Below are 16080 nucleotides of genomic sequence, written 5' to 3'. Positions count from 1 at the left end.
GCAGAGCATAGCCAGCAGTTGGGAATGTAGAAGGAGAGCCGTCTGTTGAGGTAGGCTGGTCCGGTGTTGTGGAGTGCCTTGTGTGCGTGGGTGAGGAGCTTAAAGGAGATCCTCTTGTTGACGGGGAGCCAGTACAGGTTTCTCAGGTGGGGGGTGATGTGGCCATGGCGTGGCATGTCAAGGATCAGTCGTGCCGAGGCGTTTTGGATGTGTTGTAGTCGTTTGATGTAACTTTACCGCTACATGGCATATTTGCATTCTAAGTGATTTGACATAGTAGTAGTTTTTCAAATAGTTCACCGTTCTAAAACCTAATTCCTATTAATTGCATGAAAGGCAATTATGTGTATTTTGCATACACCTACCATTGATATTCCAAACCAGACAATGCAAGATATCGAGTGTAGCAGCCATTTTAGAGATAACTGACTGTTCCCCTGAAAAGTACATTACCCCAGCCCAGCCTGAAGATTAGAACATCATCACTCTGCTGTTCAGGGCCAGCCAAGCTGTGTAGGGCTGTAGGCATTCTTTTTGTAGATACCAAAGGACAGGTGTTTCCTGAACTTTCACAATGGCACGGATGTGTTCCGATCTGCCTTCAGAAATGGAGTGCTGCATGGAATACCTAATCACCAAGGAAGGGGACCACAGCAAAACGTCATCCGACGAGTTTGAACGTTTTTATGACCAGAGCTTAAAAGAAAATGATGGCATCTTTGGAAGGTGGGGTTGATGTGAAGAAAGATAATCAGATTCACTTCCAGGAGTTTTTGAGCCTGATTTGGGGCGTTGCCTGCCATGAGGTAATATTGTGAATAAGACAAAGCCAGAACTCTCACACCCAAGCCAGATCTCAAGTATGCACAGATGTACATCGCACTTTTGCTCACACAGTTATATTCCATCTATGGCAAAAGATTATCATTACACATTTGTCATAACATAAACCGGCATAAATGATTAAAAATGGGGGCCATTTCTCACAGAGCGCACACAGTCATTGTTTTTTTGTATTGACTGGACCCCACACGCTTCAGATCACCTCGAGGGGGTCATGTCAGACTCAGTCCAGTTACCAACATAAATAAAAGTATGACTAACAGCTATTATTACACAGTGCTTTAATCACTGGGCAAGCCAGCAGCTACTCAGAAGCCAAAGGGGCGAGTCTGCAATGATTTAATAATTATCAATCCCGTCATCCATCACTAAGCAGGGGACCACCAGGCAAGAGATTCTTTCACACAAGGAGCAGACATAGCCAGCCAGTTGCAGTGAAAGCTTCACTCACTCACCGAAGAGGCATTACACAGAAAGGATTGGATACAAACGTGGCTACCACGTGGGCCCACTGTCATGCCTGATACATTATTAGCCTGTTGGGATTTGAATGCCCATACCTGTGATAGAAAGTGCAAAATAACAAGTCCCAGAAAGGAAAGTGATGCGGATTACAAAGTCAGGAAGGACTGAACATGTCTCACATGAAACTGTGTCTCTCCCTCGATGTGAATTGATGATACATTTCAGACGTCTGATGCTGTGACTCCGAGAGCCAGTCCGAGCAAAGTTGTTCGCCAGCATTGAATCCGTTTTCAATTGTGCGTGCAGTACAGTCTATCCGGGTTTTTAATTTGAATTGCGGGACCAGTAGTCCTATTTAAAACATGAAATCGTGGCTACAAATTCCATCCAGAATGCACAGTGAAAACCTGAACTCGATGAGTTACTTGTGCATGAACCCAGGAAACTTCAGAGCTTTTTTATGCACAGTTAGTCAAGCAAGGGGTGTTGCCGAGATCTGCAAATGGTGGTGTGGGAGGGGGAGCTGGGTCCGCTGTAATAACCGTACATATTCTGTAGGTGACGGGTAGTCGATACACTGGCAACACATTCCCCTTCCACCATTGTAAGGGGTGATTAGGCACCAATGCGAACCCATAGATTTCCTTTATACTAGTAACTAGTTTGTTACTTAAATTCTTTATTTTTTCCTGTATTTTATGTCGCAAACTTCCTGGAATGCGCTGGAGTCTGGACGAATCTAGACTAGTAAAAAAAATAATTCTTATGGTTGCTGACATGAAATAGCATACGCGGTTCATTATACATAAAACACTTAACACATGGGAATCTTCAAAGTGCGGAAAATCCGATCGTATTAAGATTGCCCGCCTGCCTTCTGTGATTTGTGTAAGATTCCCGTCCAAACCTCTAATTCTCTGTGACCTGAGTGACAGGATTGAGGCAAGAATGTGCGCCATTAATGCCTCTTAGTCTTTTCTCTCCCAGAGGTTAGTCAAATTTCATGAACCCTGGGCCTCGACCCTTTTTTATGGGATTTAAAGTTGGATTTAAAAACGCACTGGCTGCCGCTGTAATGTGGTTGATTACTTCTACTCTAGGGCCCCAGATTGATAACATGGGAGTTTTAATTCAGGAGTGCAAATACCAGTTTACTATGGAAGGCGCTGACTCATTGATAACCAAGTTGGTGCCCCGATAATAACACGGATCAGGTTAAGACCTCCGAGAGGCCTCTCACACGGCTTGCTTTACCTGCTGCTCAGTTGATAGAAGAAGGCGGCAGGCTGTATTGTTGAAGAGGGCCAATGGTGCGGGTCCCAGCAGTTCTATACCGCTTGCGCGACCAGATGCTCTGCGCTGTCACGCCCGCTGCAGCTCCGCACTTGCCACTCGTGACTGGAAAAGCACGGGGCCTGTGAGGAAAAGGCAGGGGGCACTTAGAGTGGGTCACGAGACTCTGCCCACGTAGGAAGGAGAGATGAACATCATCCTCTTCACCCCGCCCCGCCCCAGCTAAGCTGAAGGCCAATGTTAGCAGCTGCTTTGGGTGAGGGCGGGTTCTGTGGACGTGCAGGGACTGTTCGGCGGTCGGGGGCTTATAAACAATGTTCATGCATGCACATTAATCGCTCAGACCTGCGCAAATGTAATATTTCACGGGTGGGAATGCCTGCTTTCGGTCCGTGCATGTAATACATTATTGCTGGGTATTTACAATGGTATAATTTTAAAGATGCCACCTAGGCAAGGCACATTGAGCACAATGCAGCGCGAGCTACCGGCAGGGTCTCGGCGAGCTACCGGTAGCTCGCGATCGACTGGTTGGAGACCCCTGCTCTAGTAAGTGTGACACAGCTGGATTCATTAGATCTGGCGAGGCTCCACCATTCTACAAATACAACTACTAGTTAAAAAACAATAGAAATTCACTGAAAAAAACAAACGTTTCAGGGATGTTATAGTTAAGAAATAGAAATTAAAACAACTTCAGAATTTTACTGAAAAAAACAAAGGTTACAGGTACTTTATAGTTAGAATGACATTTCACTCCTACAAAGCAAGAGAAATTCAGCAACTGAACTATTACTTATGCATAGCGCTGCTTATGACCTCACATATTACATCACTCATGACATGGTCAGTGACATCACTATTTACATCACTGGTGACATCTCATATGATATTACTGATGAAATCTCAAATTACATCACCGTCTATGGGAATTTTTCATTTTTTAACACAACTACAGCATCTGTTTTTTTCAAAACTTTTATCTTTGGTCACTGGACTACCTCACACCTGCTGTTAATGTAAATCTTTGCATCTATCACATTGCATGAAATAAAGCAAAGACATGGCATGTACAAAGTGTTTAGATTTACATCAAAAGCAGGTGTTAGGTAAAAATTGCTTTTTTGGCTTACTAATAACTTTGGTGCTGTTCGATGACTTTTCATTAAATCCTTCCTGGAAAGCTTCAGGGTGATCTGTCACGTGTCCCTTCATTGAGCACAGTTTTTCCCGAAATCGCTATTTTGGCTTAGCGGCAATATTTTTATCGCCGAGCTGCGGCCATTTTTATTGCTTAGGAACCTTGCTATTAACAAGGTTTATCTCCTAAGAGAAAAAAATTGGCCGAAATGCATGAATATCGCTGAAAAGTCAGCGATATTCATGCATTACCGAGCTAAATCTCTTAGCCATGTTATCCTCCTACCATTGGATAACATGGCTAAGAACTGCTCAGGGGCAGGTGTTCGCTTTTGGAGATATTCGCGCTTAGCGCGAATATCTCCAAAAGTTGGCAATAGGAGATAGCGATGTTAGCGACTGTTTCCAGTCGCTAACATCTTGGCACGCCCACTTTGCATGTCATTAGTGATAAAGATGGTCGCTATCTCCTACTAGCTGTCGCTAACTGGTGTTAGCGACAGCTAGGTAATAGGGAGATAACTTTATCTCCACTTTCTTGGCTTTTAAAGCCAAAAAAGCGGAGATAAACCCCCTTGATAATATGCCCCAAGGTACCCTGATACGAGCAAAACTTTGCGCAAAGTTGCTATCTATGAAAGCAAGTCACTGTTTTTAGGGTGCCCAGTTGATTTTTGCCCCAATTCGGCTCTGGTCATGAAAGTGAAAGAAGCGGTACTGAAAAAAGGGAAGACAGGAAATCGTGCCTCAAGCTTAAAGAAGGATAAAAGTGGCGGTGTGTAAGGCCTATGAATGTTTTCGGTTGCATCCGTATATTAGGACATTGAGCATTGATTGGGTTATATTAGCTTGCCTTGTGATGGTGCTGAAATTGTTGTTTGCAAGCCTATATTCCTCCAATATACACAACCTTTGTTCACATCCCAGAGTCTGTCTTCAGTGCACTGCTCCAAATAGCTATTATTTTGTACAGCAGAGAGTTGTCTCGCGCTGTATTATCAAATGATCTGTGGTTTCCTTCCCTCAGTACTGTGTATCCAGATTGCTTCTTCTAGGCAATTGATCACGGTGCAGAGTGCTTCAAGCGTGTAGCACGTTTATGAGCCCTCGGGGGACATGGGAACATTTAATCTCTCTCACCTTTTTTCCACATCCTCTCTTTTTTTCCAGTGTGAAGTATATTAAACGCTACGATTCATGCTTGACGATTTAAATCTTGCGAGTAAAATTTAGGATACCGTGCAGCAAGGACCCTTTGCCTTCATTTCAAAGACAACCAGCGCATATGTGATGTAATTCATATTGAAGTCCCCAGAGCGCAGGCACATCTCGAAATCTTACATAATGTATGGTAGCCACAGCGAGACGCTTGTGTGCTGCGCAGCCATTCATCTCTCATAGTCAGTCCATGCAAGACCTGTTCGCACGAGCTCGTGTCCCAAACCTCTGTGCTGTTTGCTGCTTTCAAACATGCATAGAGTTATATGTTTTGATGAGCATACATCTTCAGTCCTAGGAACTAGGGGCCTCTTCCTACCGGCACATTTGCACCGCCTTAACGTTCCTTTTAGGCCGTTCCGGTGGCGCAAAATGCCACTGCCATATTTACACTGATAGTAAAGAAACCATTTCATGGCCTTATAAATATGTGCAAGAAGCAAAATAACATAAAGGGGCAGATTTATGAGGCCGTTGCGCCGCAATTGCGTCACTTTATTTGACGCAACTGCGGCGCAAACAATGCACACTATTTACAACGTGACGCATCTAGGAGATGCGTCACGTTGTAAAGCACTGCGCCATAAGGAGGCGTTCCTGCGCAGGGGGGGCGTACCTGCGCAGGAACGCCTCCTGAAAGTGGCTGAGTGAAATCTATGAGATTTCACTCAGTCACTTTCAGGGCAATGCTGCGTCAAAACCCTGCGCCTGCTTGAAGCAGGCGTAGGTCTTGATGCAGCATTAGTAGAATGGGGCACCCCCGAGCCTTGCTGGAGCTGCGTCGCGCTTGCGATGCAACTCCAGCAATGCGCCACATTTCCGGCACAGATGTGTCACGCATCTGTGCCGTTTTTGCACCATGGTGCGCCGCATTATAAATGCGGCGCACCATGGGTGGCGTAGCTGTGGCGCACTGTGGCGCATGTTAACTAGCGCATCCCTCGGGATGCGCCAGTTAACATAAATCTGCCCCTATGTCTTCTACAACATATGCATATAGAAATAATGCGTTTATGATATGAAAATACCATATATCAGACCGGTAGAATTAATAATTTATCTATCTTAAATACAAATGTTTCTTATTTTGTTTTTTCATATATCAAACAAAGATTTTCAATCTACATAACTACATAAAATTTGTGAGCACTACATACATTAACAAACAAAAAATCCATGTAGATACAATACTAGCAGAAACCTAAATGAATAACTACAATGCAATTAAAGAAATTAAGGAAAAGAACGATCACATGCAAGGGAACTTACAAAAACATATACATGAAAAAAACATCAACAGCAAAAACATCCACAAATTTCAAGAATTGATATATATTAATGACAATTGTAGTACAATAAGGAAAATGAGAAATACTATTATAATTAAACAGAGGTACGCAGACGCTGTTTCAGAAGTTACAGATAGTTGAACATGTGTAACACAAGATTCATCAGGGCGCTGTCTGGATTTTTTATTTTTAAAATCGGTTTCAACTGCCATCCAAGCGAACCTTATTCAATGGAAAATTGCAATCTGAAAAGGGGCTCACAACAGTCTTCGAAGAGCTGGTCTAAAGGAGCAGTCCACTGAGAGTGGAGGAGCAAGAGATAGCCAAAGTTTCAATGTCAGCTGCCCACCTTAAAAGGACTCGGGCGTGATCAAGGATAGCAAAGCCATAAAGTTCTAGAAAAAAAATTCGGGACAGCATCTCATCGATGGCATGAATGTGCCCCTTTCAGGCAGAAAACTTTGTGAAAGGGGCTTTCCATGGGTGTTGCTGGGGGTGTTCCCTGTGATAGCATAAGTAGAATACAACAGCTAGAGTGCCTTGGAATGTCACCCAAATGTGCAGGACCGAAAACCGTGTCTGTAATCACCTGGAAGGAGGTGAGCCCTCAAGTCTGGGTAGCTTGCACACTTTAGGGACAGCAACCCTTAGGAATGCGATGGTCCCTCCCCCTCAGAGTGCAGTGTGAAAGGATCTGTCACCGTTCTTTTGTTTGCAGAGAATGCTAAGGGACTCTCTACCGCCCCACCACTAGCCATCGTCTATGCCGTGCCATGCTAAAATCCAGTGATGTGTACCTGCTCCATATTCTAAAACTTTTAAAATAGTCACCCAGTAGTATTTCAGTGGCCACGAAGGACGAGCCTTAGGTTTAAAGGTGAAACATATCTTTGCTTCACACACCTTAGATGCACGACAACAGCAAAACTACCATTCCCAATTTAATAGAGCATTTGCATTGGTTTACATTATGGGCCAGACTTACAACCATGTTATTTTGCGAGTTGCAAATTGTGCTCAATGGCGAGTCGCAATTTGCAACTCGTAAAATGATATAAGCAACAGTGTCAGAGACACTGTTTGCGATTCTCAATGGGGTCGTAAATTGCATGCCTCATCAATGATCATGAGGCATTCGCAAATTTGTGACCACATTGAGAATGGCTGGCCCTCCCAGGTATGGTGGCCTGCTGGGCTAAGTAGACCTCCATATCTGGGACTGCTTTGAAATAAAGCAGTTATTAAAAAAATAAAAAGCAGCCTCTTTTCTTTAAAAAAAAATGGAATGCATTTAAAAAATAGTAACACTGCCCAGCCCTAAAAAAAAATGTCCCCTACATTTGCAAAGGACCCCATCCCATTTGCGAGTGCATTACCACCTTCTTGAAGAGGGCGGTAAATTGCGAGTGTTTTACTACCGCACTTGTGGTCACAAAACATTCTTACATAGGGTAGCGAGTCGCAATAGGGAAGGGACGCCCTTGGAATGCCCCTTCCTAATTACGAGCCGCAAATCCTATTTAGAGAGTCGCAAATAAATTGCAACTCCCTAAATAGTGTTTGTACATGGCCCTTTAGGTTTTTGAATGCGCAAACAGGTCACGAACACTTTTGCGCATGCAAAAACTGGTCATACATCTCGCACTATATTTGTCTTATTTTAGTTCACGTTGCACAAAGAACCCAAAAATACCAAAATGACTGACCCAAACTTCCATCTCACATACCAGTTCAGTCAAAAATCACTTTCCCCTTCAAACTACCATAGTCTATATTTTCCTTACGGGCTGAAAGTGCAGTATTCTAGTAGTATTCTAGGACAGCTCCTGAATGGATTTGTACTCAACATGCTGTAGATATTTTAGACTCTTGAGAAAGTATGGTTCCTTGATTCGACAGATATTCTCACAATTACCACCACAAAAATGTTGATACGAGATCTCTAAATGTTTATTGAAGCAATTATATGAACTTCCATCAAAATAGATAATTTTATAGTCACCGTAAGGACAGGCAAAGTTATAAGCCCAAAAGAGCACACCATGGTACTCATGTTTCTATGACGGTCAAATGGATATGCCCAGAGATGGGTCCCCTACTCACTACCCCATAGAGGTTTAAGCTGCAGCATATCGAGGAAGTAAAGATGAAATGCATCTGGGCTAGCTTGGGAGTGCTTTGTGAAGGAATGTAGCTTTGTAGTTATGGCTACTCTGATCCTTTTATTGCAGGCCCAAGGCTGATTTGCCAGTGGATTGGCCTCTTTCATAATGGCACAGAAGGGTTGTATGGCAGAACAATACATGCCTTAACAACGCATGCCTAAACAACGCAATCTCAACCACAACTGCGTCTTTACCATACAATGAATTTCATTTTAAAGGCAAGATTGGTAAAGGCATACGTGTGGCAGCTCGTCTGCCCTGAGCCCTAAAACCCATACCCCAGCCCTGCAATCCACCCCAACCCAGTCTTAAAAACGACACTGACCCCCCACACTGAGTCCTAAAACCCAGCCCAAAATAATACCCTGACCACTGTCCCCCCACCCTGAGCCCTAAAACTGCCACTATACCTAAAACTGCCCCCTTCCTGTCCTCCCTGAACTCTAAAACTCCGCCTCGAGTCCTAATAACTACCCTGACCCCCACTGCCCTGAATCCTAAAACCCCGCCCCAGTCCTACTTGCCAAGCAGCGTCCTGGTCGTTCCTCTCCCGATCCTTCCTGTCTGTTCCTCCACTTGTCAATCCGCTCTGCAACTAGAGCACTGAGGGTTGTGACCCTTTTGCGTATGCTAAATATGATAGGGCCATGTACAAACACGATTTTGCGAGTCACAAATAATTTGCGACTAGGAAAATAGTGTTTTGCAACTTGCTATTAGGAAGGGGCGTTCCCTTCCTAATAGCGACTCACAAGCCATCTACAAATGTTTTGCAACCGCACTTGCGGTCGAAAGACACTCGCAATTTACCGCACTCTTCAAGAGGGTAGTAATGCAGCCAAGGGGACCCCTTCCCCTTTGCAAATCCAGGGACCACTCCATGCAATTAAAATATGAAACAAAAACGTTTATTTTTTTCTTTTATTAATGCATCCTGTTTTCCTTTAGGGAAAAAGGGCTGCATTTAACAAAAAACAAAAAAAAACTGCTTTATTTATAAGCAGTCTCAGACATGGAGGTATGCTGAGCCCATCATGCCACCATCCCTGGGAGGGCCAGCCATTCCCAATGGGGTCGCAAATTGTGAGTGCCTCATGAATATTGATGAGGCTCATATTTTGTGACCCCATTGGAAACAACAATCAGTGTCTCAGACACTGTTGTACATTGAAATTGTGACTCGCAAATAGCGACTCGCAATCAAGTGCAATTTGCGAGTCGCAATTTCAAATGGTTGAACATCTGGTCCTGCCTGCCTTAACCATGCATATGTGTGGTTAAGGCATATGTGTGGTTAAGGCAAATGTTGTTCCGCTTGCGTTGTAATTGCATGCCTGGTTTAGCCCGAGTTGTTAATGCCATGTCCCGCACAGAAGAGCTACAAAATTATGGGTTGGTGTGCTATGCAGAAAAACTTCCTGCGGTTATGATCAATAAAAGTAACTAGTTTTTATGTAGCGGTTCACACCACTGCCATTTCTAAACACTGCACATAACTGGTGTAACTATGATCAATTTACTCAGACACAGAAGAATGTAAGGCTTAGACGCATCACGTGGATTCAAACTTGTGCGTGACCTGCAGATCACTACTTGTTTTAGTGGTAATTGTTTAACTCTCTGAGCCATCCTACTAGGTAAATAAAATTAATATATATATCCATCACATTTTTGTTTTTAAAGTTTTCTCTCTTTATAAAAGGGGTTTGCCCAGACATCTTCCTTACCGATAAGGACTCCGGCTGAATCCTTCTGGTGAAGCTCAAGAGGACAAGGTACATCTGGAGTTCCAGGTGGGTGTGCCCCATTCATATTTGAAATGCCTTAGCAGTTTAGGCATGTTTGCCCCTCTTATGAAGTGTTCAAATGGTAAAAAGAAGTGCAGGGGTCCAAAGTGCTTTTTAAAAGCTCCCATCTGTGCTGCAAAATACCAAAGCTGACAGATACCAAGCCTGCCTAGACTTTATTCCACCTCATATCTCTTTCTCCCACTAACCTACATTGCCTTTTTATCTCACTCTTACAAACTCTTTCTCATCTCTGCTTTCTCCCTTTGCCGCCATTTTCCTATGCCTCTCTTCCTCCTTCGTCCTGGCTTCTCTGCCTTTCTCTTAGCTGCTCGGAATCAAAGTGTGATAATCAAAAACAATTCCTGATCGCCAAAAACAAGTGCAGTTGCCCATCACCTGCAATAACAAGCACAAACTGGATACTGTTTTCATGACAAAATACAGACTGATTTGCCTATTTTTGCTCCCCATTTTGAATGCAGACGACACGTGAAAAACAAGTACTGTCCAGTAATATTCCTAGAAGGTATGTTAATTTAAAGCATTTCCGTTGATTAATATAGCTTTCACCAGCAGCTGAGTATTTGATCTCCTCGACTTGTATCTGCAAATCAGAGGTACCCACTGTGCTGCCCAACCTCAATGTAGTCCTGCAATGGTGATTTAGGTGGCAATTATTTACTAATTTTCCATGCAACGCATCTTTCAAATTAGCTTTCTTGCTCAAAAAGAGAATACACACCATACATTCATACTGGCCTGCATCTGCTGTCATACCCTGTATTGGGGCACAAGTTAGGCTGACATGCATGGCGCACACCCTCCCGCCATGGTGCAGAAGTAAGTGCAAAAAGAAAAGTTGAAGAATCGAATTCTGAACAATGTCAAACATTGACCCCCAGTACAGAGATCTGGGTCTAAAACCATAATTTGTTGCTCTCCATGCCATTCCACTCTGGACTCAACCATATGCAATTCAGTCTTGACCCTGCCTCCATTGTAACAGTCCAACCCGAACTGCCTGGCAACTGGGGTGGCACAGTAGGCAAAAACTAGGGATTTAACCTGGATCGGGGGTGAATGTTTGACAATTTTCAGCATTCCGTCCACCATCTTTTTGTGCTTCCTATGGTTACCTTAAGTGGGAAGGGTATGCCCAGGCTTGGAGCTCGTGCTCGCTTTGCCACTGGATTCAAGCTATCCTCGCTTATGAGGGGTGATACCCCAAAATCAGTCCCTGGATAATTGTTTTCCAGTCCAGAGAGGACCTGTCATGGCTATTCGGGCTGAGCTTTTCCCGTGGGGAGTAGAATGAAGACTGATTTGCATAAGGTTGTGTCCTAACTGGGGTGACATGGTGAGCAAAAACATGTTGGATTTAATTCAGGACTGTGCCTGAGAGTGAGTGTTTGGCAATGTTTAGCATTTCGTCCATCATCTTTTCTGTGTTGCTATAGTTGCCCTAAGTGGGAAGGGTATCCCCAGATGTGGGTCCCTTGCTGGCTTTGCCACTAGTTTCAAGCTAGCCTGGCTGATGAGGGGTAATACCACAAAACCGGTCCCAGGATGCTTGTTTTCGGTCCAAGGAGGACCTGGCCTGGCAGTTCGGGCTGGACTGTACTCATGGGGAGCAGGGTCAAAATTGATGTGTGTATGGCTGGTTGCAAAATTGTGGTGGCATAGTGAGAAAAACAATTATGGCGTTAAGCCAAATCAGTGCCTGGGGATAAGTGTTTGACATTGTTTAACATTCCGTCCATCATCTCTTTATGTTGCTATTGCTGTTCGTGTTGATATTCAATAATAAAGCCCCTTTGATGCCTTCTTGATTTAAAGTCATTCAGAGCATCAAAAAGCTTAGTTTGCACTGAGAAAAGGACACTTTTTTTTTTTTAGCAAAATCCCTTTTGCATTTGATCGCAAATAGCATGTACTACTTCGTGTAACTTTATGCCTGTGCAATGGTATACTACATCGCAGTCTTTATGTTAGCAATGTTGAATTCACATTTTGTTACTGCAAACTAGACTACGGCTTCACACATTAAGGCTTTGGCCAGTTGCGCTTCTGGTGCAATTTTGGATACACACATTGTAAAAGGTGAAATGCAAGCATGATATTGATGTCAGAGTGAATTGATGTAGACTACTGGTCTGCCCTCCTGAGGTCCTTTTAATTAGATATATATTTTTAGGCAATGATGTATCATTTAGGTATCACCTTGCATCCATGATATGAAGCGCAGATTTACTACGACACATTGCGTCGACGCAAAGCCATGTGATGTAGCACAAAGTTTCACAAAGTCTTGGAAGGGAATTTACTTTCCAGTGCAGAAGGCATTTTGCACCGGAAAGGTGCCTTTTTCAGTAAAAATAATGCTTTGTGCTGCTTGGCACCAACATTTTGGACGTAACGCTAGATCTACTAAGTTAGTCGAGCTAGCTTGCTTATAAATAGCCCTCACTGCAGCAAAGGCACAAAGTTATAGATATGTTTTTATTCCTCCAAACATTTCACACATTTCATGCGTGCTGCATAATACAACACATATCCAATGTGTGGAATGTTAAAATAATTGTCTAGGCATGGGATTGTGGACTGAAAGGCTACTTTTCCAATATAAAACCTATCCTAGACAACGCACACGCTCCTGTGCATCAAGGTGCAAATGTGTGTTTGTGGCACTAGGCAGTCTGTTTGTGCACTAGCGTGAGGGAAGAGAGCTAAAGCAGGCTGTTTTTTTATGAGTAAATATGGCTCCTCACTCCTTTCCCCCTTGTGAAATGCAGCACAGCTTTTTTGGTCACTGGGGATCATCCTTACTGGGGTCTTCACGTCCTTAGATGCTCTGCTGCCGTTTTTGCCCCAGGAGGCACCCACACAGGTGGAGGGGGAGGAGACCACCCCCTTGGATTGACAGAGGGGCACACCCCGGACATTCTTGACACATCTGGCAGGGCATTATTTCAAGGTATGTGGATAACTTCTGACGCTGATTGTGCCTGTGTCCCCACCTTTTTTGTTATTTTCATCTGGATGGACCGCTGCCCTTTTTTGCTATTTTCATCTGGATGGACCCCTGCCCTGGGGGACACCTTTGAATGATTCTGCCCTGTATCAGCACTTATGGTCGCAGTTATGTTATGTTATGTTATGTTATAAGAGACTTATAACTTTCACAATTATTCAAGAGTATCCTGGCGCGATAAGGACTGCAGACGTGCTAAAGGAGAAAGATTTAAAAAGCCTGAATAAAAAGGTGAGTTTTGAGAAATCTCTTAAAGGCACGGAAGTCCTGGATGTGGCGCAAAGCCACGGGGAGACTGTTCCATAGCGGGTGCGCAGCGAGGCCAGGAGGAACTGTGATGTATTGAGTAAAGGCTTTAGGCTTGAATACTGGACATTCTTCACCAGGCCTTGGTACTTCTGTACAGTCAAATACTTACTTTGGGTCAGCACGGTCACCTAAAGGATTCGTTTGCAAGGTCACCCCAGGGTGTTCCTTGAGTTACTACCTTTGAGGGATTTTGGCCCCAGGCAGTGTGTGTGGTATCAAAAGAGATTGACCTGGCTGAGAAAAGGTTATCTCTGACAAGGAATGGCTCGCCCTCAGGTGTGCCTTGTGCTCTCAGTTCCCCTGAGGGGCCTACTACATCTTTTGATACTTGTGTCCTGCTAGTAGCTTGTCCTCGGTGTGAAGTCCAGGATGGAGTCCACAAGGCTTTTTCCCGTCATTGCGGGGGGCCACTATGGACCGCAATGTCCAGTAGGAAAATATACAACCAAGTCCCACTGTTAGGCCAAGGAGTAAGCGTAGGGTAAACATGGCCGTCCATAAGCAGAAAAGCATCTCAGTTAACATGGGTGTTCTGACTGACCCACTGCTGCATTGTTTCCCGTTGACTGGCCAGTCTGATCATTCAATGGATGTTTGCCCTTGGGAGCTTACTGGTATCATAAACATCAAGTTATATCCAATCATCTCAATGCTAGTATTGATTAAAGCACATGTCTTGCAGATCATGGACCAGTTGAAAACCTTTGTTGCCCCACTTAAGGAGCAGAGTCTCTTCCGTGGGGGTAGGGCTATCAACATCGGCTACCCCTGGCCACAGTGTTTAGTGTACTCCATTGAGTTAGTCCTTTACCGCCTCAGTCATCCAGATTCTCCCCCACTGTTTCACATGCTACCCAAGTCCCATAATCCCCCCTGTCTGGTCCATGTCCTCCTATATATAGGCATCCTATATCTCCTTGGCCCGGGGTGGTGATTAAACTGCTCCCAGAAGCAAACCTGTATGTGGTAGTCTTAGGGAACGTCCCTCCACATAATAATTCCACACCAGAAACTTTTGGGGAGCTGAAGAACAAGGTGGTGCACTGGTTTAGATCTAATTCTACCATAGGTACGGTGATTTATGACTCAATCATCTTGGTCAGGAGGGTGGGCTGGTTGGGCCCTGATGCCAAGAGATGGGCAGGGGACTCCGCTTAACTTTAATAAACCCACCATTGCGGTGCGTGTCCTGACCACTCTAGGCTCACACAAATCTCCTAGATCGACCAACATACTGGTGCTTCCACTGGGCTTCTTCCACAAACCTGAGACTGTGTGTCAGCCTTCAAGGATCTTGATATGGGGTGAGCTTGCTTCTTGTGATTGCCCTGCACTGGCTCCATTGATGTCCTGAACCCTACCCCTATGTAACAGATATGCACCCCTGAGTCTAGAGGTCTGTCTTGCTGCTCCTGGGACAGTCCCACTGTTAGTCCTGCCTATAACTCCCTCCTTGAATACTCCATCTGGTAACCAGGATGAGTTGAGGCTGTTTTCCTGGAATATTGCAGGCCTGTCTGCTACGTTTAGTGACAGTAACTAGGTGCAGTTTGTTATTACGTATTTTAGGGGACCATTGAGGGGCTTTGGCCCCAGGCAGTGTGTGTGGTATCAAAAGAGATTGACCTGGCTGTGAAAAGGTTATCTCTAACAAGGAATGGCTCCCCCTCAGTTGTGCCTTGTGCTCTCAATCCCCCTGAGGGTCCTACTACATCTTTTGATACTTGTGTCCTGCCAGCAGCTTATCCACGGTGTGAAGTCCAGGATGTAGTCCAGGAGGCTTTTACCCCGTCGTTGAGGGGGGGTACTATGGACAGCAATATCCAGTATGAAAATGTACAACCAAGTCCCAATGTTAGGCCTAGGAGAAAGCATAGGGGAAACTTGGCCATCCATAAGCAGAAAAGCATCTCAGTTAACATGGGTGTACTGACTGACCCACTGCTGCATTGTTTCCCGTTTACTGGCCAGTCTGATTATTCAATGGATGTTTGCCCTTGGGAGCTTAATGGTATCATGAACATCAAGTTGTATCCAATCATCTCCAGGCTAGCATTGATTAAAGCACATGTCGTGCAGATCATAGACCAGTTGAAAACCTTTGTTGTCCCAAATAAGGAGCAGAGTCTCTTCCGTGGGGGTAGGGCTATCAACATCGGCTACCCCTGGCCACAGTGTTTTAGTGACCTCCATTGAGTTAGTCCTTTACCGCCTCAGTCATCCAGTTTCTCCCCCACTGTTTCACATGCTACCCGAAGACCCATAATCCCCCCTATCTGGTCTATGTCCACCTATATGTAGGCATCCTCTATCTCCTTGGCCAGGGGTGGTGATTAAACTGCCCCCAGAAGCAAACCTGTATGTGGTTGTCTTAGGGAACGTCCCTCCACATAATAATTCCACACCAGTAACTTTTGGGGAGTAATTGATCTTTGTCTTTCCAGAAGGATACAAAATGTATTTTTCTCCTGCAGTGGTGTCAGTGTTGGGGAGGGCTAAAGGGGGTTTGGTCATTTTTGTGACATTGGAGCTATGTG

The 16080-nt window shown here is 44.5% G+C and overlaps 1 pseudogene; it reads left to right on the top strand.

Annotated features, from left to right (window-relative positions):
- Positions 1-574: 574 nt before the first annotated feature.
- On the top strand, positions 575-818 carry LOC147690305 (protein S100-A11-like; annotated as a pseudogene).
- Positions 819-16080: the final 15262 nt, after the last annotated feature.

The sequence above is a fragment of the Lissotriton vulgaris genome, chromosome 9 (assembly GCF_964263255.1).
Source record: "Lissotriton vulgaris chromosome 9, aLisVul1.2, whole genome shotgun sequence".
NCBI classification, from domain to species: Eukaryota; Metazoa; Chordata; class Amphibia; order Caudata; family Salamandridae; genus Lissotriton; species Lissotriton vulgaris.
This window is presented reverse-complemented; position numbering and strand designations above follow the sequence as displayed.